General features: G+C 39.3%; 1 protein-coding gene across 1 annotated transcript in view; it reads right to left on the bottom strand.

Annotated features, from left to right (window-relative positions):
- KLHL4 (kelch like family member 4) overlaps window positions 1–22,251 on the bottom strand; it is a 166,521-nt gene that overhangs the window by 8,210 nt on the left and 136,060 nt on the right. The gene's annotated exons all lie outside the window — the stretch shown is intronic.

Raw genomic sequence — 22,251 nt, 5'->3', positions numbered from 1 at the left:
CACTTAACCTTTGTTGAATACAATTATGGATTCTTAAAATATATGTGTACATTCTCTGGTAGTCAGGCTTGTACCCTAACTTTTATGAGTTGTGTGCTGTCTATGACTTTTTGCGGTCTACAGAAGGCATCAATAAATCATCTAGGCAATTTAAAATTTTTATGGAATCTGTCCTTTTTAAAAAAATGTCCTGCAGTGTTGTTTAAACACAGTTTAAGTCTACTGTATTCTTTGGGTTTTTCTAAAAGGAAACATGATTTGGGCCGTGAATTTGGGCCATGTATTTGGGGAATCAAATGCGCGCATACGTGCGCGCGCACACACACACACGCACACACTCACACATCCAGAAAGCACACATCCCTAGAAATGCCCAAGAATACATCAGGCCTTTATGCTGAGGTGATCCCAGGCATAGAACATGACCTGCTAATGCGTGATGGTCTAATGGATGAAGCCAGTCTTCAAAGACAGGGAAGGTGCCTGTTTTTTCAAAAACCCAGTTTTCAGCAAAAGATCAAAAGGCATATAAAGAAACAGAAAAAAATAAAAACAAAGTCAATTTTAAAATAACAAATTAAATCTCCAGATACTCTTCCTGTAGAAATATAAAGATCTGACTTACAAGACAATAACATAGCTGTCTTATGCTAAAGCCAAGATAAAAACAGAAATAATGTAAATAAGTAAAAAAAAAATTATAATAAAGAAACATAAAAATTCTTGAGCTGAAAATAAAATGACAATTTGAAAATTCAGTAGAGGGATTCAATGGGAGACTCAAGAAACAGAAGTAAGAATAAGTGAACTTAAAGATAGGTCATTTAAAATTATTATGTCTGAGAAGCAAAAAGAATAAAGAAAAATGAATAGAGCCTGAGGGACTTACGGGCTAACATCCAGTGGACAAACATATGCATTTCAAAAATCTCAGAAGAAAAAGAGAGAAAAGAGCAGGAAGAATATTTGAAAAAAAATAGCTGAAAAACCGTATCAAGACACATTATAAACTCTTAAAAGTCAGAGATAAAGAGACAATATTGTAAGCAAGAAGAGTAAAGCAACTTGACACATAAAAGGAATTCTCAATGAGATAACTAATAAATTTCTCAAAAAAACCTTAGAAGACAGAGGTAATTTTTTTTTAAAGAGGGCAAATTAGGGGCTTTGCTGGCATGCCTCACTCACGAGGAAGTAGCAAAATAGTGTGTAGAGATTCACACTGTAAACTTTTATCTAAGAAGGAACACAGGTGATTAACATAAAAGCAAAAGAAACTCCAGATACTTTGATGAGTTTGGTGGCAGCAGCCTGGGCTGTGGGTTGAGTGGAAAATTGAGAGTGAGTCCCCAGTGCATGAGACGGGGAGAAAGGGTCTCCACCATACACATTTCCCACTGGGGAGGTAGGTAATCTAGGCCAAGCGGGAGCTCCTTGACCCTACCAATCGCTGGATCTGATGTTGGGAGCAGTGGGGAGACCTTGAGAAGGGGTAACAGCAGGAAGTTGTGTTGCATGCATTCCAGACGCTGGCTCCAATAGAAGGTGGCCAATAAATATCCTAACTATAGGAGTCTCTACTGAAATCTGTAAGCCACATGGGCAGCAGTCACTAGCTGGGCAAGTCTCCAGACTGAGATTTGTGATCTAGTCTCAAAGAGGAGAGGAGTCCCCATCGCCAGAACTGAGAAGAGAGAGTGGTATGGGATCACAGTGTGCATGCAGGAGGTGGGTGACCTCCCCTTTGCAAGACCAGACTAGGAAGGGTACCATGTGGGAGCCCCAGTTTTTGTCCCAGCCAGGAAAGTCTTCAGCCTGGGACAGTTTTGCAATCTGAGATGTTCTGCTTGTAACTTAGCTATTTGTTTCAGCTTGTTGCCAGTAGTAGGCTTCAGGAGGGAGCTCTGCAGGATGGTGACCCAGGAAGCAAGGCAGGTCTCACTGCCACCTGCTAAATTTTGGAGCCCAAGCCACTCCTCATTTCCCATGCTGGCTCTTTGGAATGACAGAGGTTTCTCCACTCCTTTTAATATTGCCCCAGTGTCCTGAGAACTGCTTTTTATCACCCATCAGGGCTAGCACTTGCACCTGCTATTGGGGAGCCTGAGTAAGGGCATGCCTGATGCAGCCCCATCAAAATTTTACCCCATTACCCACGTCATAGGCAAAGCATGGGATCAGAACCCCTGGGAGTTCCACAGTCTAGCACGTTCCCTGGGACATTAGACTACTTCTCCTTGCTGGTAAAGATCAAGCATAGACCTTACTACCACCATCCCAGCTGCCTGTCACCTGCCAGTGCCTTCAGCTGGCCAGCAGGTCAACCTGCTCAGCCCATTACAACTGCTGACATAACTGCACAGTTCTCGGGAAGGAAATGTGCTTTGTGCAACCTCTGCTACCATCATCACCCACACCACCCCAGCTGCTTAGGAGGCCCTGAGCCTGCTCACCTGCCTTGTACATTAATACTACAACTGGCATTTGAGCAAGTCACCACACTAAGGCTGTTTATAACCAAGGAAATTATAGAGCGCCTACATCACTCCTCCACTATCTCTGTCAGGGTTAGTGCTTGTATCCACCACTGGGATATCTGAGGGTGGCCCCACCTGGTCCAGCTCTGCCCAACTTCACCCTCCTCATGGTGCTGAGGATAAAGCCCAGGCCACTGGGTATTCCACAGACCAGCCCACTGCCTGAGGCACCAGAGGCCTTCTCCTGATAAGGAAATATAAAGCAAAAACCCATCTGCTACCACCACCACCACCACCACCACTGGCTCTTACCTCCTTCAAGTGCCACGTACTGGCCTGTAGGTTAAACTGCACAATCCAATACAAAATCCATTGACACCAGTGCAGATAAGCTTATGGAGACCTCTGCTACCCCAGCTCCAAAGGAGGCAGTGAGCCTGCTCACACCCCTAGAACATTGCTATGACAACTGGCACTTGAGAAAATCACACTAAGGCTACCTATAATGAAAAAAATTCATAGAGTCTTTGCCACTGAAAACACTCAGACTCAAAGCCTAATGATCTTATTCAAAATAGGTTATATTCACATCTTAAGGGGAAAAAAGTCCTGTCCAAATAAAAGTAAATTTAAAAATAAGAAGATGTGATATTTTTCTTTTCAAATGATGAGGAACCAATGGAACAGTTCTGGAAGTATAAAAGAACAGGGTGATATGGTAACCACCACAAAGCATTGCACTAACTCTTTAGCAGTAGTTCCTAACCAAAATGAAATACATGAAATTTCAGAAAAAGAATTCAAAATACTGATTTTAAAGAAGCTCAACAGGAATCAAGAGAAAGCTGAAAACCAATACAAATAAATCAGAAAATCAATCCAGAATATGAATGATAAATTTGCCAAAGAGATAGATTTTTTAAAAAAGAAACTTCTGAAAAGGAAAATTCATTGAAGGCATTACAAAATACAGATGAAATCTTCAATGATAGACTAGACTAAGCAGAAGAAAGAATCTCAGAGCTTGAAGACAGTACTTTTTAATTTATCCAGTCAGATAAAAACAAAAAAAATAGAATTAAAAAGTGAGCTAAGATTTTGGTAAGTATGGGACTATGTAAAATGTCCCAACTTACAAATTATAAGTATTCCTGGGGGCAAAGAAAAAAACCCAAAATCTGGGAAACTATTTGAGAAAATAATTAAGGAAAACTTCCCTAGTCCGGCAAGAGATCTAGGTATTTGGATGCAAGAAACTCAGAAAACTCCAGAAAAATATTGTAAGAACAATCTCACCAAGACATATAGTCATCAGACAGTCTAAATTCAATATGAAGGAAAAAACTCCTAAAATCAGCAAAAGAAAAGCATATAGTAACCTATAAAGGAAACCCCATCAGACTAAAAGTGGACTTCTCAGCGGAAGCCTTACAAGCCAGAAGAGATTGGGATTTTATTTTCAAGGCGCTTAAGGAAAAATCTGTAAACCCTGGCTTGTGTATACTGCCAGAATAAGCTTCATAAATGAAGAAGAAATAAAGTCTTTTGCAGACAAGCAAACACTGAGAAAATCTGTCACCACTAGACCAAACTTACAAGAAATGCTCGAGGAAGTTATAAACATGGATACAAAATTTGGTCAATACTTGCCATAATAAAAACATCTGAAAGTATAAAACTCAAAAGTCTTATAAAACGATTACAAAAATGAGGCTACAAAGTAGCTATATAACAATTAATATTATGACAGGAATAAGACCTCATGTATATGGGTTATGTATATAACCATAACTGTATATGAATTAAATATGCCAATTAAAAGAAATAGGCTGACAAAATGGATATATATATATAAAAGGATACAACCATACACTTCTTACAAGAAACACCTTATTGATAAAGACACTTAGAGACTTAAGTTAATGGGGTGGAAAAAATATTCAATTTAAATGGAAAACAAAAGCAAACAGGAGTAGATATGTTTACATCTGATCAAGCAAACTTTAAATAAACAACAGTTTAAAAAGACAAGGAATGTCATTATATAATCATGAAGAAATCAATTCAACAAAAAGATGTAACAATCCTAAATATATATGCACCAAACACTGGGGCACCCAGATTTATAAAACGAATATTACTTGACTTAAGAAAAGAGCTAGGCAGCAATGCAATAATAGTAGGGGACTTCAACATCCCACTGACAGCACTAGGCAAATTATTGAGGCAGAAAATCAACAAAAAAACACAGGAAAATGGCCTCGGCAAAAAATTCGTGACTAAGACCTCAGAAGCACAGGCAACAAAAGCGAAAATATACAAATGGGACTTAAGTAAAAAACTTCTGCACGGCCATGGAAAGAATCAATAGAGTGAACAGGGAATCTTCAGAATGGGATAAAATATTTGCAAAGTATGTATCTGGCAAATGGGCTAATATCTGGAATTTACAAGGAACTCAAACATCTCAGTCATAACAAGAAAAACTCAAATAACCCCATTAAAAGTGGTCAAGTAATATGAAGAGATAATTTTTTAAAATGACATATAAATGGCCAAAAAGCATATGCAAAAATGTTCAACATTACTAATTATGAGAAAAATGTGAATTAAAGCCACCATGAGATACCATTTTGCACCAGTAAAAATGGCTATTAATAAAAAGCCAAATAATAACAGATGTTGGCAAAGATGCAGAGAAAAGGGAACACACACTGTTAGTGGGAACGTAAGTAAGTATAACCTTTATGGCAATCAGTATGTAGCTTTCTCAAAGAGCTAAAAATAGATCTACCATTTGGTGCAGCAATCCCACTACTGCGTATCTACCTAAAGGAAGATACATCATTATACCAAAATATACCTGCACTCATAGGTTTCATGAAGCACTATTCACAATAGCAAATATATGAAATCAACCTAAATGTCCATCAATGGATGATTGGATTAAAATATGCACACAAACACACACACACCCACATACACACACATATACATACACCATGGAATACTACTCAGCCATAAAAAAATCGTGTTTTAAACAATCATGTCTTAAACAAAATAACTCAGAAACAGGAAGTCAAATATCACATGTTCTCAGTTATAAGTGGGAGCTAAATAATGCATACACATGATATAGGAAGTGGAGTAGTAGACATTGGAGACAGAACAGTGAGGCAGGTGGAGGGTGGTGAGAAATGAAAAATTACTTAATTGGCTCAATATAGACTATTCAGATAATGGCTACACGAAAAGCCCAGACTTCTCCACTTTGCAATAGGTCCATGTAGTAAAACTGTACTTATAGTACCTAATTTTTAAAAAATTTTATTTTATTAATTTCCAGGGTACATGTGCAGAATGTGCAAGTTTGTTACATAGGTAAAGGTATGCCATGGTGGTTTGCTGCACCTGTCAATCCATCACCTAGGTATTACACCCAGCATGCATTAGCTATTCTTCCTTATGGCCTCCCTTACACCCACACTCCCCTGACAAGCCCCAGTGTTTGTTGTTCCCCATCCTGTGTCCATGTGTTCTCATTGTTCAGCTCCCACTTATAAGTGAGAACATGCGGTGTTTAATTTTCTGCTCCTGCATTAGTTTGCTGAAGATAATGGCTTCCGGCTTTATACATGGCCATACGAAGGATATGATTTCATTCCTTTTTATGGCTGCATACTATCCCATGGTGTATATGTACCACATTTTCTTTATCTAATCTATCGTTGGTGGGCATTTGGGTTAATTATATGTCTTTGCTATTATGAGTAGTGCTGCAATGAACATATGCATGTGAGTATCTTTATAATAAAATGACTTATATGTCTTTGGGTATATACCCAGTAATGAGATTGCTGGGTCAAATGATATTTTTGGTTCTAAATGTTTGAGGAATAGTCACACTGTCTTCCACAATGGCTGAACTAATTTACATTCCCACCAACAGTGTAAAAGCATTCCTATTTCTTCAGAACCTCACCAGCATCTACTGTTTCTTGACTTTCTAATAATTGCCATTATGATGGGCATGTGATGGTATCTCATTGTGGTTTTGATTTGCATTTAATGATAAGTGATGTTGAAATTTTTTTCATGTTTGTTGATCTCATGTATGTATTCTTTTGAGAAGTGTTGACAAAGCTGACAAAAACAAGCAATGGAGAAAAGATTCCCTATTTGATAAATGGTGCTGGAAGAACTGGCTGGCCATATGCAGAAAGTTGAAACTGGACCCTTCCTTACACCTTATACAAAAATTAACTGAAAAAGGATGACATGGTTTGGCTATGTCCACACCCAAATCTCATCTTGAATTGTAGCTCCCATGATTCCCGTGTGTTGTGGGAAAGACCCAGTAGGAGATAATTGAATCATGGGGGCAGTTTTTCCCATACTGTTCTCATGATAGTGAGTAAGTCTCTCAAGATCTGGTGGTTTTATAAGGGGAAACTCATTTTGCTTGGCTCTCTGATTCTCTCTTGCCACCACCATGTAAGAAGTGCCTTTCAGCTTCTGCCATGGCCTCAACAGCCACGTGGAACTACGAGTCCATTAAACTTCTTTTTCTTCCCAGTCTTGGGTATGTCTTTATCAGCAGTGTGACAATGGACTAATACAGTAAATTGGTACTAGTAGAGTGGGCCACTGCTGAAGATATCTGAAAATGTGGAAGTGACTTTGGAATTGGGTAACAGGCAGAGGTTGGAACAGTTTGGAGGACTCAGAAGATAGGAAAATGTGGAAAAGTTTGGAACTTCCTAGAGTCTTGAGACTTGTTGAATGGCTTTGCCCAAAATGCTGATAGCAATGTGGACAATAAAGTCTAGGCTGAGGTGGTCTCAGATGGAAATGAGGAACTTGTTGGGAATTGGAGCAAAGGTGACTCTTGTTATGTTCTAGCAAAGAGACTGGCAGCATTTTGTCCCTGCCCTAGAAATTTGTGAAACTTTAAACTTGAGAGAGACTATTTAGGGTACCTGGTAGAAGAAATTTCTAAGCAACAAAGCATTCAAGAGGTGCTGTTAAAGACATTCAGTTTTATAAGGGAAGCAGAGCGTAAAAGTTCAAATAATTTTCAGCTTGACAATGTGACAGAAAAGAAAATCCCTTTTTCTGAGAAATTCAAGCCCCCTGCAGAAATTTGCTTAAGTAATGAGGAGCTCAATGTTAACTGCCAAGACAATAGGGAAAATGTCTCTAGGACATGTCAGGGATCTTCACGGCAGCCCCTCCCATCACAGACCTGGAGGCCTAGTGGGGAATATGTTTTCCCCATGCTGTGTGCAGCCTAGGAACTTGGTGCCCTGCATTTACAGCTGCTCCAGCTGTGGCTAAAAGGAGCAAATGTAGAACTCTGGCTGTGGCTTCAGAGGGTGCAAGCCCCAAGCCTTGGCAGCTTCCATGTGGTGTTGAGCCTGTGAGTGCACAGAAGTCAATAATCGGGGTTCGGGAACCTCTGCCTAGATTTCAGAGAATGTGTGGAAATGACTGGATGCCCAGATAGAAGTTTGTTGCAGGCATAGGGCCCTCAAGGAGAACCTCTGCTAGGGCAGTGCAGAAGGGAAATGTGGGGTCAGAGCCCCCACACAGATTCCCTTCTGGAGCATCACCTAGTGGAGCTGTGAGAAGAGGGCCACTGTCCTTCAGGTCCTAGAATGGTAAATCCACTGACACTGTGTGCCTGGAAAAGCCTCAGACACTCAGTGCCAGTCTGTGAAAGCACCTGGGAGGGAGGCTGTACCCTGCAAAGCCACAGGGCCAGAGCTGCCCAAGACCATGGAACCCACCTCTTGCATCAGTGTGACATGGATGAGAAACATGGTATCAAAAGTGTTCATTATGCAGCTTTAAGATATGACTGCCTTGCTGAATTTTGGACTTGCATGGGGCCTGTAGCCCCTTTGCTTTGGTCATTTTTTCCCATTTGTAATGGACGTACTTACTCAATGCCTGTACCACCGTTGTATCTAGAAAGTAACTAACTTGCTTTTGATTTTACAGGCTCACAGGTGGAAGGGACTTGCCTTGTCTTGGATGAGACTTTGAACTGTGGACTTTTGAGTTAATGTTGAAACGAGTTAAGAATCTGGGGGACTGTTGGGAAGGCATGATTGGTTTTTAAATGTGAGGACATAAGATTTGGGAGTGGTCAGAGGTAGAATGATATGATTTGGCTGTGTCCCCACCCAAATCTCATCTTGAATTATAGCTTCTATGATTCCTACATGTTCTGGGAGGAACCCAGTGGGAGATAATTGAATCATGGGGGCCTGCCCTGCCTGCCTCATCTAAGATATTATTTGCAAAAGCCATTTTGTTAATTTCCAACGTGCTGTAATTCATATGAAAAGTGACAGTCTGTAGTTATAACAGGTGAATGTGCAATAATCTGTCTTGAAAAATTATAGACAGGAAGATAAATAGTCTAAGTAAGTGAAAACCCAGCTTAGAGTTAACACATCTGTGAACAAATGTGCAGTGCATTTTCTCCCATACTGTTCTCTTGGTAGTGAATACGTCTCATGAGATCTGATGGTTTTATAAGGGGAAACCTATTTTGCTTGGCTCTCTCTTTCTCTCTTGCTGCCACCATGTAAGAAGTGTCTTTTGGCTTCCACGATGATTGTGAAGCCTCCCCAGCCACGTGGAACTGTGAGTCTATTAAACATCTTTCTCTTCCCAGTCTCAGGTATGTCTTTATCAGCAGCATGAATACAGACTAATACAATGGATTGAAGACTAAAATGTATAGCCCAAAACTTTAAAAAACCCTCAACAAACTAAGAATAAAAGAAAACTACCTCACCCCAATGAAGGTAGTATATGGAAAACCAAGAGCTACTATCACACTTAATGTAAGTATTTCCTGTAGGAACAAGAACAAGGAAAGGTGCCCACTTCTACCACTTTATTTGACAATTAGAAATTTTAAACCAGAGCAATCAGGCTAAAAAGAGAAACAAAAGTCATGCAAATTGGAAGAGAAGAAATTAAGAAAGGCATCAATAAAGGGAAAGATAGCTTTTGCTTATGGAGTGGAAACCTTAATATTCTTAAGATATCAACACACTCAGTTGGGTGTGGTGGCTCACACCTGTAATCCTAGCACTTTGGGAGGCTGAGGCAGTCAGATTGCTTGAGCCCAGGCATTTGAGATAAGCCGGGGCAACATGGCAAAACCTTGTGCCTACAAAAATTACAAAAAATTTTGCCAGGTGTGGTGGCACATGCTTGTAGTTTCACCTACTAAGGAGGCTGAGTTAGGAGGATTACATGAACTTGGGGACCATGCAGTGAATCATGACGGCACCACTGCATTCTGGCCTCGGTGACAGAGGGAGATCCTGTCATTAAAAATAATAATAAATAAATCAATACACAATGTGATCTACAGATTCAATGCAATTTCTATAAAAACTCCAATGGCATTTTTGGCAGAAATAGAAAAATTCATCCTAACCCCATATAGAATCTCAAGAGACCCAAAGTAGCAAAAACAATCTAGAAAATGAACAAAGTTGGAGGTTTACTGCCTCCCTGATTAAGAAGCTTACTATACCAGCTACACTAATCAACACAGTGATGTACGGGCATAAAGACAAACATAAAGACCAATGGAACACAGTACAGAGCCCAGAAATAAACCCTTACATATATGGTCAAAAAACTTTTGACAATGGTGCTGAGGCCACTGAATGGGGAAAGGAGAGTCTTTTCAACACATGTTAACGGGAAAACTGGATATACACATGCAAAAGAATAAAGTTGAACCTTTACTCAATAAAGAACCAATACATTAATGGGTCAAAGGCCTGAAGGTAAGAGGTACAGTTATAAAACTCTAGGTATAAAATATAAATAAAAAGCTTGATTAACTTGTATTTGACAATCACTTATTGGATAAAACACCAAGAGAACAGTCAACAAGAAAAAAATATATAAATGGAACTTCATCAAAATTAAAAATATTTGTGCATCAAAAGACATTATCAACACAGTGACCAGGAAATCCATGAAACAGGAGAAACTATCTGGAAATCATACATATGATAAGTACCTAATTTCCAGAATATGTAAGGAACTACTATAACAATAATATTCAGCCTTAAAGAGGAAATGAAATTCTGACACGTTATTACATAGATAAACCTTGAAGAATTATGCTAAGTGAGATATGACAATCATAAAATAATAACTATTTATGATTCCACTTTTATGAGTTAACTAGAATAGTCAAATTCATAGAAACAAAAAGTAGAATAGTGGTTACCAGTGGCTGTGGAGAGGTAAAAATGTAGAGTTATTATTTAATAAATATAGACTTTCAATCTGAGCACATGAAAAATGTTGTAGAGATGGTTGGTAATGATATTTGCAAAACAGTGTGAATATGTCAGTAAACTGTACACTTAAAATAGTTAAAGTAAAAAAAAATCCTTATTATGTATAATTTGCCACAAAAATTAGCACTATTAAGGGGTGATTGGTTATTGCTTATGCGAACTGTAGAGAGAACTAATGTGGTTTTTTCAGTGTCACATATATTTGACTATAGTACATTATAGTATTATAGTGTATGAAAATCAAATATGTATTATCTGAGGCAGTGATTGACCATATTTATGGCTTGTATAATCTTAAAAAAGTAAATTGCATCTCTTAATAACTGATTTTAGAAGAGGCATTCCATTTATACACTGAATGCTAGGGAGCCAGTCATTGAGAATAAATTTTTAAAGTGCTACAGATCAGATATTCCCTATAAGAAACTTTTAGCTTTAGTTATCAATTATGTGTCAGTGGTATGTTTATCAGAAAAAAAAAATTCATCTTTTCTTTAGACTCTTCTGCCTAAATTCTATCCTTTATGTCATTGTTCTACCAATTTCTTCCAAGTTGCTTTCTTCATGATATCCCAACTCTCCTCAATTTAATTTTTCCTCTGCCTAAAAGATAAAGTCTCAAAACTTCTACCTTGGCGTTAAGTGACATCAGACAATGTGGTCCTTAATTCTGTTCTGAGTTGCACTTCCAAATTGTATTTCCATCCAAAGTGTCTGCTCTAACTGGAAAAGCTGTCTCCTTTACTTCAATGGTTTTGATTGTGATTTTTTTTCTCCTAAATTTGTATGCCTGCAAGATACAAATTCTACCTATTCTATAAATTTTCCGGCCGGGCGCGGTGGCTCACGCCTGTAATCCCAGCACTTTGGGAGGCCGAGACGGGCGGATCACGAGGTCAGGAGATCGAAACCATCCTGGCTAACACGGTGAAACCCCGTCTCTACTAAAAAATACAAAAAACTAGCCGGGCGAGGTGGCAGGCGCCTATAGTCCCAGCTACTCGGGAGGCTGAGGCAGGAGAATGGCGTGAACCCGGGAGGCGGAGCTTGCAGTGAGCTGAGATCCGGCCACCGCACTCCAGCCTGGGTGACAGAGCGAGACTCCGTCTCAAAAAAAAAAAAAAAAAAAAAAAAAATTTTCCTTGAGGATGCCATTCCACAATTATGTCTGTTTCCAAAATTTTGCTCTCCTTACTGTAAATTTGTCATTTGGTCTTAGGTTAATATTATTTAACTATTTTGTGTATGTATACAGTTTTTCTGTCTTGAAAGGGAATGTAAATGGTATAACTACACAGTCATAACACTTATTTTAAGCAAGATACACAATATTCATACAAGTGAATGTCTCCCTTTGAGTGAAATTACCTTTGGGTATATTAATAAAATACAGAATTATTAATTTCTGTGTAATTATTTCTGTATATTTTGTGATGGTAAGTCATTGTCTCTTTACAGATTAATTTCATTTGATTTTAAAAACAGTAAACTTATTTTTATGTTGTTAATGCTATTTTTGAAATTTCTATTGGTGTTTAATGAACAGGTGGTATTTAGTTGCATGAATAATTTCTTTAGTGGTTATTTCTGAGATTTTGGTGCACCCATCACCAAATAAGTAGACTTTATCCCTCTCCCCACTCACACCCTTTCCCCTGAGTCTCCAACGTTCATTGTATCATTCTTATGCCTTTACATCCTCCCCCACTTATGAGAGCATATAATGTGTGGTTTTCCATTTCTGAGTTACTTCACTTAGAATAATAGTCTCCAATTCCATCCATGTTGCTGTGAATGCCATTATTTAATTCCTTTTTACAGCTGAGTAGTATTCCATATATCACAGTTTCTTTATCCACTCGCTGATGGATAATCGACAGGCATTTGGCCAGTTCCATATTTTTGCAATTACAAATTCTTCTGCTATAAACATTTGTGTGCAGGTATCTTTTTTGTATAATTACTTCTTTTCCTCTGGATAGAGACCCAATAGTGGGATTGCTGTTTCAAATAGTAGATCTACTTTTAGTTCTTTAAGGAATCTCCACACTGTTTTCCATAGTGGTTGTACTAGTTTAGATTCCCGCCAACAGTGTAAAAGTGTTCCCATTTTACCACACCCATGCCAACATTTATTATGTTTTGATTTTTTGATTATGTCCATTCTTGCAGGAATGAGGTAGTATTGCACTGTGGTTTTGATTTGCATTTCCCTGATCATTAGTGATGTTGAACATTTTTTAAATATGTTTTTTAGCCATATGTATATCTTCTTTTGAGAGTTTTCTATTCATGTCCTTAGCCCACTTCTTAATGGAATTGTTTGTTTTGTTCTTGCTAATTTGTTTGAGTTCCTTGTAGATTCTGTCATTTGTCAGATGTAGATTGTAAAGATTTTCCCCCTCTCTGTAGGATATCTTTTTACTCTGCTGATTATTTCTTCTGCTGTGCAGAAACTTTTTAGTTAAGTCCCATCTATTTAGGTCTGTTTTTGTTGCATTTGCTTTTGGGTTCTTGGTCATGAAGTCTTTGCCTAAGCTAATGTCTTGAAGGGTTTTTGCAATGTACCATCTAGAAATTTTACGGTTTCAGGCTTTAGATTTAAGTATTTGATTTGATCCATCTTGATTTGATTTTTGTATAGGGTTACAGATGAGGATCCAGTTTCATTCTTCTATATGTGGCTTGCCAATTATGCCAGTACCATTTGTTGAATATGGTGTCCTTTCCTCACTTTATGTTTTTCTTTGCTTTGTCAAAGATCAGTTGACTGTAAGTATTTGCCTTTATTTCTGGGTTCTCTATTCTGTTCCATTCATCTATATGCCTAGTTTTGTACCAGTATGATTTTGTTTTGGAGAGTATGGCCTTAAAGTATCGTTTGAAGTCGGGTAATGTAATGCCTCTAGATTTGTTCATTTTGCTTAGTCTTGCTTTGGCTAGGCAGGCTCTTTTTTGGTTTCATATGAATTTTAGAACTTTTTATTCTAATTCTGTGAAGAATGGTGGCAGTATTATAAAGGGAAATGCATTGAATTTATAGACTGCTTTTGGCAGTATGGTCATTATCACAATATTGATTCTACCCATCATGAGCATGGGATGTGTTTCCATTTGTTTGTGTCATCTATGTTTTCTTTCAGTAGTGTTTTGTAGTTTTCATTGTAGAGGTCTTTCACCTCCTTGGTTAAGTGCATTCCTAAGTTGTTGTTGTTGTTGTTGCAGCTATTGTAAAACAGGTTGAGTTCTTGATTTGATTCTCAGCTTGGTCACTGTTTTTGTACAGCAGAGCTGCAGATTTGTGTACATTAATTTTTTTCCATAAATTATTGGAGTACAGGTGGTCTGGTTACATGAGTAAGTTCTTTAGTGGTGATTTGTGAGATTCTGTTGCACCCATCACCCAAGCAGTATGCACTGCACCATATTTGTAATCTTTTATCCCTAACTACCTCCCACTTTTCCCTTGCCCAGTCCCCAAAGTCCATCATATCATTCTTATGCCTTTGTGTCCTCATAGTTTAGCTCCCAAATATCAGTGAGAACATACGATGTTTGGTTTTCCTTTCCTGAGTTACTTTACTTAGAATAATAGTCTCCAATCTCATCCACGTTGCTGCAAATGCTGTTAAATCATTTCTTTTTATGGCTGCATAGTATTCCATTGTGTATATGTACCATAGTTTCTTTATCTACTTGTTGACTGATGAGCATCTGGGTTAGTTCCACAGTTTTGCAATTGTGAATTGTGCTGCTATAAACATACATGTGCACGTATCTTTCATGATTAATAACTTCATTTCCTCTGGGTAGCTACCCAGTAGCGGGATTGCTGGGTCAAATGGTAGTTCTACTTTTAGTTCTTTAAGGGATCTTCACATTCTTTTTCATAGTGGCTGTATTTGTTTGCATTCCCACCAGCAGTGTAGAAGTGTTCCCTGTTCACCACATTCACACTAGCATCTACTGTTTTTTGATTTTTTGATTATGATCATTCTTGCAGGACTAAGGTGGTATTGCATTGTGGTTTTGATTTGCATTTCCCTGATCATTAGTAAAGTTGAGCATTTTTCATGTGTTTGTTGGCCATTTGTATATCTTCTTTTGATAATTGTTTATTCATTTCCTTAGCCCACTTTTTGATGGGATTGCTTGTTTCTTACTGATTTGTTTGAGTTCATTGTAGATTCTGGATATTAGTCCTTTGTCAGATGTACAGATTGTGAAGATTTTCTCCCACACTGTGGGTTGTCTGTTTACTCTGCTGACTGTTCCTTTTGTCGTGAAGAAGCTTTTTAGTTTGATTAGGTCCCAGCTATTTAGCTTTGTTTTTATCGCATGTGCTTTTGGGCTCTTGGTCATGACATCCTTGCCTAAACGAATGTCTAGAATGGTTTTTCCAATGTTATCTTTTAGAATTTTTATAGTTTCCGGTCTTAGGTTTAAGACCTTAATCCATCTCAAGTTGATTTTGTATAAGATGGGAGATGAGAATCCAGTTTCATTCTCCTATATGTGGCTAGCGTATAATCCCAGCATGATTGGCTGAAAAAAGTTCTTTTCCCACTTTATGTTTTTGTTTGCTTTGTCAAAGATCAGTTGACTGTATTTGGGTTTATTTCTGGGTTCTCTACTCTGTTCCACTGGTCTATGTGCCTATTTTTATACCAGTACCATGATGTTTTGGTGACTATGGCTTTATAGACTGGTTTGAAATCAGGCTGTGTGATGCCTCCAGATTTGTTCTTGTGCTTAGTCTTGCTTTGGCTATCAGGGCTCTTTTTTGGTTCCATATGAATTTTAGAATTTTTTTTTTTCTAATTCTATGAAGAATAATGATGCTATTTTGACGGAGACTGCATTGAATTTGTAGATTACTTTTGGCAGTATAGACATTTTCACAATATTGATTCTACCCTTCCACGAGCATGGGATGTGTTTCCATTTCCTGGTGTCATCTATGGTTTCTTTCAGCAGTGTTTTGTAGTTTTCCTTGTAGAGGCCTTTTGACCCCTTGATTATGTATATTCCTAAGTATTTTTAATTTTTGCAGCTATTGTAATAGGGGTTGAGTTCTAGAGTTGATTCTCTGCTTAGTTGCTGTTGGTGTATAGAAGAGCTACTGGTTTGTGTACATTAATCTTATATCCAGAAACTTTGCTGAATTCTTTTATCAGTTCTAGGAGCTTTCTTGAGGAGTCTTTAGCGTTTTCAAGGTGAATGATCATATCATCAACAAACAGTGAGAGTTTGACTTCCTTTTTACTGATTTGGATACCCTTTATTCCTTTCTCTTGTCTGATTGCTCCGGTTATGACTTTCAGTTCTATGTTGAAGAGGAGTGGTGAGAGTGGGCATCCTTGTCTTGTTCCAGTTCTCAGAGGGAATGTTTTCAACTTTTCCCCATTCACTATTCTGTTGGCTGTGGGTTTGTCATAGATGGTTTTTATTACATTAAGGTATGTCCCTTGTATGCTGATTCTGCTGAGAATTTTAATCATAAACATTGCTGGATTTTGTCAAATGCTTTTTCTGCATCTATTGAGATGATTATGTGATTTTTTAAAAAAACTTTATGAGGTGTATCACATTTATTGATCTGTGGATGTTAAACAATCCCTGCATCCCTGGTATAAAACTAAATTGATCATGGTGTATTATCTTTTTGATAAGCTGTTGTATTCTGTTAACTAGTATTGTGTTGAGAATTTTTGCATCTATGTTCATCATGGATATTGGGCTGTAGTTTTCTTTTTTGGTTATGTCTTTTCCTGGTTTTGGTATTAATGCTGGCTTCATAGAATGAATTAGGGAGGGTTCCTTCTTTTCCTATCTTGTGGAATAGTGTCAAAAGAATTGATATCAATATTCCTTTGAATGTCTCGTAGAATTCCACTGTGAATCTGTCTGGTCCTGGACTTTTTTTTGGTGGTAATTTTTGTAGTTACCATTCCAATCTCGCTGCTTGTTATTGATCTGTTCAAGGTATCTAATTCTTTCTGATTTAAGCTAGGGAGGTTGTATTTTTCCAGAGATTTAGCAATCTCTTCTAGGTTTTTTAGTTTATGTGAGTAAAGGTGTTCATAGTACCCTTGAAGGATCTTTGGTATGTCAGTTGTAATATCTCTTTCAGTTCTTACTGAGGTTATTTGGATTTTTCCCTCTTCTTTTCTTGGTTAATCTTGCTAATGGTCTATCAGTTTTATTTATCTTTTCAAAGAACCAGTTTTTTGTTTTATTTATCTTTTGTATTTTGTTTGTTTGTTTGTTTCAATTTCATTTAGTTCTGCTCTGATCTTTTTGTGATAAAATTTCCAGGTGTTTTTGTGCTTCTTGTATTTGGATGTCTAGGTCTCTAGCAAGGCCAGGGAAGCTTTCCTCAGTTATTCACCCAAATATGTTTTCTAAGCTTTTAGAATTCTCTTCTTCCTCAGGAACACATATTATTGTTAGGTTTCATCGTTTAACATAATGCCAGACTTCTTGGAGGCTTTGTTCACATTTTCTTATTCGTTTTTTTTTTTTTGTCTTTGTAGGACTGGATTAATTAAAAGACCTTGTCTTTGAGCTCTGAATTTCTTTCTTCTACTTGTTCAATTACATTCTGAGATTTTTCAGGGCATTTCACATTTCTAAAAGTATGTCCAAAGTTTCTGGAATTTTGATTGTTTTTTTCATTAAGCTGTCTATTTCCTTGAACATTTCTCCCTTCACTTTTTGTATCATTGTTTGTATTTCCTTGCATTGGGCTTCGCCTTTCTCTGGTCCCTCCCTGATTAGCTTAATAACTAACCTCATGAATTCTTTCTCAGGTAAATTTCTTATTGGTTTGGATCCATTGCTGGTGAACTAGTGTGATTTTTTTTCGGGGGGTGTTGAAGAGCCTTGTTTTTGTGATATTACCAGGCAGGGCTGGTTTTCTGGTTCCTTCTCATCTGGGTAGGCTCTGTCAGAGGGAAGGTCTAGAACTGAAGGCTGTTTTCTCAGATATCTTTTTTCCCCCAGAATGTTCCCTTGATGTAGTACTATTCCCCTTTTCCTATGGATGTGGCTTCCTGTGAGCTTAACTGCAGTGACTGTTGTCTCTATTCTGGGTCTAGCCACCCAGCAAGTCTATTTGAATCCGGGCTGATACTGGGGGGTGTCTGCACAGAGTCCTGTGATGTGAACCGTCTATGGATCTCTCAAGATGGAAACCAGTGCCTGTTCCAGTGGAGGTGGCGGGGGGTGCAATGGAGTCTGTGAGGATTCTTAGCTTTGGTGGTTTAATGCTTCATTTTTGTGCTGGTTGGCCTCCTGCCAGGAGGTAGCACTTTCCAGAAAGCATCAGCTGTGGTAGTATGGAGAGGGACTGGCCATGGGTGGGGCCCTAAAACTCCCAAGATTATATGCCCTTTGTCTTCTGCTACCAGGGTAAATAGGAAAGGGCCATCAAGTAGGGGTGGGCTAGGCATGTCTGAACTCAGACTCTCCTTGGGTGGGTGTAGCTGCAGCTCCTGTGGGGGATGGGGGTGAGATTCCCAGGTCACCGGAGTTGTGTACCTAGGAGGATTATGGCTGCCTCTGCTGAGTCATGCAGGTTGTCAGGGAAGTGGGGGAAAGCCAGCAGTCACAGGTCTCACCCAGCTCCCATGCAAACCGAAGAGCTGGTCTCACTCCCACTATGCTTCTCCCCAACAGCCCTGAGTCTGTTTCCAGGTGGAGGACTAGATGGGCTTGAAAACTTGCCCTAGGCTACCTGCTTCCATGCTGCAAAAGAAAAGGGCTTGGTTCTTCCCCTGCCTGTGGAGTCTGCACACCAGATTTGTGCCCTCCCCCAACTTCTGGCCAGGAGGCTTCTCAAAACGTTCAAATTGTTACAGAGTTCAGCTAAAGATTTCCTCCTCCCTGTGGAGTTTCACCCCCTGCTCCTCTGGCCAACCTCCAAATGTATCCCTGTGGCGCCAGGCAGGAATGGCCTGCTAGCGGACCCAGCAAGCTCACAGGGACTTACTGCTGCTTCCTCTACCCCTGTATTTCGCTTGGCCCTCTAAATTGCCTCAGCACCAGGTAAAGTTGGAAACTTCTCCTGCAAATAGACCTTCAGCTTCTCCAGTGGGTGTATTGTACTTGGGAGAGGAGGGTTTCCCTTTCACACTTCTGCAGTTGGGCCACTCACAATACTTGGGGTGTCTCCCGGGTCCTACACGAGCATTAGTTTTCTTCAGACAGTCTGTGGGTTCTCTCAGGATTGCTGGTTTGTTCTTGCAGTTCATCTGGAACTAAAATTCACAATGCGAGCCTCTGCACGCTGCTCTGTCTGGAGCTGCAATCTTCTCCTGCCTCATGTCCACCATGATGATTCCAATTCTGATTTGTGTACATTAATTTTGTAACCTGAAACTTTGCTGAATTCATTTCCCAGTTCTAGGAGCTTTCTGGATGAATCTTTAGGGTTTTCTAGGTATACAATCATGTCATCAGCAAACTGACAGTTTGACTTTCTTATTGCTAATTTGGATGCCCTTTATTTCTTTCTCTTGTCTGATTGCTCTGGCCAGGACTTCTAATACTATGTTGAATAGAAGTTGTGAAAGTGGGCATCATTGTCTTCTTCCCGTTCTCAGGGAGAATGCTTTCAACTTTTCTCTGTTCAATATTATGTTGGCTGTGGGTTTGTCATAGATGGCTTTCATTACCTTAAGGTATGCCCCTTCTGTGCTGATTTTGCTGAGGGTTTTAATCATAAAGGGATGCTGGACTTTGTCAAAGGGTTTTACTGCATTTATTGAGATGATTATGCGATTTTTAAAAAAAATATTTTCATGAGATGTATCACATTTATTCACTTGTGAACGTTAAACAATCCCTGAATCCCTGGTATAAAACTAACTTGATCATGGTGTATTATCTTTTTGACATGCTGTTGGATTCTGTTAACTAGTATTATGTTGAGAATTTTTGCATCTATGTTCATCATGGATATTGGGCTGTAGTTTTCTTTTTTGTTATGTCCTTTCCTGGTTTTGGTATTAGGATGATACTGGCTTCACAGAATGATTTACGGGGGATTCCCTTTTTCTCTATCTTTTGGAATAGTTTTAGTAGCACTGGTACCAATTATTCTTTGAATGTCACGTAAAATTCAGCTGTGATTTCATCTGGACCTAGACTTTTTTTGTTGGTAACTTTTTAGTTATTGTTTCAATCTTACTTCTTATTATTGGTCTGTTCAGAGTTTCTATTTTTTCCTGGTTTAATCTAGGTTGTATATTTCTAGGAATTATCCATCACCTCTAGGTTTTCTAGTTTATGTATGTAAAGGTGCTCCTAGTAGCCTTGAATGATCTTTTGTATTTCTGAGATATTGGTTGTAATATCTCCCATTTCATTTCTAACTGGGCTTATTTGAATCTTTTCCTTTCTTTTCTTGGTTAATTTTGCTAATGGTCTATGCATTTGGTTTATTTTTTTCAAAGAACCAGCTGTGTGTTTTATTTATCTTTGTATTTTTTGTTTGTTTCAATTTCATTTAGTTCTGGTCTTTCTTTTCTTCTTCTGGGTTTGTTTGTTGTTTTTTCTCTAGTTCCTTGAGGTGTAACCCTAGATTGTCTATTTGTGCTCTTTCAGACTTTTTGATGTAGGCATTCAATGCTATGAACTGTCCTCTTAGAACCACTTTTCTGTTTCCTAGAGGTTTGGAGAGGTTATATTATCATGATTGTTCAGTTCAAATAACTTTTTCTTTCAATCTTGATCTCTTTTTTTTTTTTTTTTTTTTGAGACAGAGTCTCGCTCTGTCACCCAGGCTGGAGTGCAGTGGCCGGATCTCAGCTCACTGCAAGCTCCGCCTCCCGGGTTCACCCCAGCCTCCTGGCCTCCTGAGTAGTTGGGACTACAGGTGCCTGCCACCTCGCCCGGCTAGTTTTTTGTATTTTTTTAGTAGAGACGGGGTTTCACCGTGTTAGCCAGGATGGTCTCAATCTCCTGACCTCGTGATCTGCCCGTCTCGGCCTCCCAAAGTGCTGGGATTACAGGCTTGAGCCACCGCGCCCGGCCTCAATCTTGATTTCATTGTGACTCAACGATCATTCAGAAAGGGTTTTGCCATGTTGGCCAGGCGGCTCTTAAACTCCTGATCTCAGGTGATCCTCCCACTTTGGCCTCCCAAAGTCCTGAGATTATAGGCATGAGCCACCATGCCTAGCCTGTGAATGCTTTTTATGTATGCTATTTCACTGGAGAATTTTCCATTCATATTCTACATGATACTTATTTATTTATTTATTTGATGTGTTTAAGTTGCACTTCACCTTTCTCCCATACCTCCTTGATTGGCTTAATAGTTGACCTTCTGAAATCTTCTTCTGGCAATTCAAATACATCATCTTGGTTTGGATCCATTGCTGGTGAGCTAGTGTGATCTTTTGGGGGTGTTAAAAGACCTCATTTTGTCAAACTTAAAGAATTGGTTTTCTGGTTCCTTCTCATTTGGGTAAACTATGTCAGAGGGAAGATCTGGAACTCAAGCGCTGCTGTTCAGATTCTTTTGTCCTATGGAGATGATGCCTTGATGTGGTGCTCTCCCCTTTCCCCTAAGGATGCGGTTTCCTGAGCACCAAACTGCAGCGATTGCTATTTCTTTTCTGGATCTAGCCACCCAGCAGAGCTACTGGAGTGGGGAGTGTCTGCCATGAGACCTGTGATGTGATCCGTCTTCAGGTCTCTCAGTCAGGGATACTAGCACCTACTCTCATGGAGGTGGCAAGGGAGTGAAGTATGCTCTGAGGGTCCTTGGTTGTATTTTTGTTTAGTATACTGGTTTTGTGTTGGTTGGCCTCCAACTAGAAGTTGGCACATTCAAGAGCCCATCAGTTCCATTTGTTTAGGAAGGATACAACTTTGCCTTAGGCTTAGGCAGTGGGTAGGGCCATAGCGCTACCAAGAAATTATGACCTTTGTGTTTGTCTACCAGAGCTTAAAGAGAAAGACCATCAGGTGGGGGCAGGGTTAGGCATGTCTGAGCTCAGACTCTCCTTGGGTGGAGCTTGCTGCAGCTGCTGTGGGGGATGGACTGTGTTTTTCAGGCCAATGAAGTTATGTTCCCAGGGGGATTATGGCTATCTCAGCTTCGTCACATAGGCCACCAGGAAACTGGGGGAAAGCTGGCAGCCACAGGTCTCACCCAGCTGCCATGCAGCCTGCAGCCAGAAAGGCTGGTCGCACTCCCACTGCACCCCCACTCAACAGAACCTAGTTTATTTCAAGGCAGCCAGTGAGCAGGACTGAGAACCTACCCTAGGCCATAAGTCTCCCAGCTGAGAAAGCAAGCAGGCCCACAGTTCCTCGGCTGTCCCTGCGCAGCAATCCACCTCCCTCAGAGGGTCTGTGGATTCTCTTGGCTTTCCTGTTACGTTCCTGCGGTAGTTCTTAGAGCCAAAGTTCACAAT

This window comes from Macaca mulatta, chromosome X (genome assembly GCF_049350105.2).
Source record: "Macaca mulatta isolate MMU2019108-1 chromosome X, T2T-MMU8v2.0, whole genome shotgun sequence".
NCBI lineage: Eukaryota > Metazoa > Chordata > Mammalia > Primates > Cercopithecidae > Macaca > Macaca mulatta.
The sequence above is the reverse complement of the archived record's forward strand: the minus strand, read 5'-3'. Positions and strand labels throughout refer to the sequence as shown.